A 1962-nucleotide genomic window follows, 5' to 3' on the forward strand; every position below is an offset into this window, starting at 1 on the left:
GGGAGAGATCCCCGGCGGGTGTGCCGCCCCAGGCCCCCCGACACAAACCAGCCTCGGGAGCGAACTGAAATAAAATACTGGATTTGCGGGGGTTTTCTTTTGTATCTGGATGCAGAATTTCAATCTCTCGGAAGATAGAGGGAGCACCAGCCGCTGGTATTTCTCACATACCGTTGCCATCGTTTGTGGTGTGTTTATTGATGTTTAATGACAAACAAAGGTTTGGAAAGATCATTTTCTTTTCCCTCTGGAGGGGAGATCTCCGCGTGGGTCTCGGGTGGAGGCCAAAGCAGAGGCTTCCCAGCTGGAAGTTGTTGCGTCCTGTGTCTCAGGGCTGGCGGCAGGGACTGCACACACACGCCCAACACCCCTTCCTCCCGCAGCAGGTAACGGGCAGTGAGGAAGAGGCTGGAAACGTCAATAAAGGACATGCATGTTTTGACTTTGACCGCTACTTGTCATCTGTACTCCTGCCGTGTTTCTGGCGAGTTCCCCACCGCGCGGGCAGCTGGTTCTGGCGGAGCCGTGCGGTGCGGTGGGAGCGAGGCGCGAGCGTGGGCTCCGTGGGCCACTCGTAACCAGTGCCCGGTGAAGAAGTGTCACTGCCAGTACAGCCATCAGCCCGGCCTCAGTGGGCTTGGCAGCTCAACCCGTACCTGGCGCCAGCTGATGACTTCTAGGGAAGAAAACCTCACCTGAAGATGGTGTCGGACAGACACTAAGGCAGAACAAACTGCCGCAAGAGAGGCTGAGGAGATGACTTGAATCTCAGGAGACTCTTTGGAAACTAAGCCCGTTTCATGTAGCTCCTGCAGCACATACGGTATTGTGAAGCGATTAGTTTAAAATTCTTTAAATATTTCAGACTCAGTGGACAAGTTTTTCTCTAACCTTCAGATTGGTTGGGGTTAGGACAGAATTTCATAATTCACATGGTTTGCACTTACAACCATTGATGTATCCACAGACAGTGGATCTTCAGTTTGATTTTCAAGCCCTTTCCTTTTTTGCATATTCATAAACTTTATGGAAGCTTTAAAATATTTTTTCTTTATGAATGATATGTAAAGCCATTTCCCATCTCAGGTGCGTTTGCTGGCACATTACTTCAGGACTGTTCATCAATGTTGGGCTGTTGGCAGTGATTTTCTTTTGGACAAGAGGTGAGGCTAAGGATGAGACTCGAAGGATGGGCTTTATAGGCAAGTATAGAAATGAGGCAGTGAGAGAAGGAGCAGGCACTGGGCTAGGACCTCAATCCTCATTAAAGTGAGCTTTTTAGAACACACACCAATTTAACTGAAAAAAAGATTATTCTTATTTTCATTCATAGTGTATAAGCAGCTTATTTTTATTTATTAGCTGAGTTTTTGTAGTCTTTCAAAGCTGTTACTATTCCAGTACTGACTATTCCTAAAACAGGTTTCACCTGGAGGAAGGTAGAGCTTTGGACAAGACAGCAATGAGGGTGGTGCTTTAAAATAGTTCATCAAGTAGCATTTGCAGGGCCGTAAACTTCCATTTCTTCTGTGTAGTGGAGATCACAACTTGGTTCTTTTTTCCTAGTAAATTAGGAAAAGAGCTATTCACAGTTCTCTTTTTCAGTAAGCAAAATGTTCTTCAGCTGATCGTAAAAGCATAGCCCTTTTCTGATGGAGTTACCCATAATACTGCTCGGACTCTTGCTGTTGAATACGTGTGCTAACTGGATGTGAAAACATCAGTGGTATCTGTTGTGGAAACTGCAAAGGACGGGTTTATGTTGTTTGCTAATTCTACATGCAGAATTTTCACTGGCACAGGTGAAAATTCTGTCCGACAATGAGTGCCCAGCATGAAACAAAGAGCTGCGCTGGGAATCGGGAGCATTTTCTCTCAAAATTCCAATGCGACCTGAGTCACGGATGCAGGAGGAACACGGATTCTTGCCTGACAGGGCTCTGACACTGCCTGTCGGTGTTG

Source organism: Apaloderma vittatum, unplaced genomic scaffold (assembly GCF_000703405.1).
Source record: "Apaloderma vittatum isolate BGI_N311 unplaced genomic scaffold, ASM70340v1 scaffold10539, whole genome shotgun sequence".
Lineage (NCBI taxonomy): Eukaryota > Metazoa > Chordata > Aves > Trogoniformes > Trogonidae > Apaloderma > Apaloderma vittatum.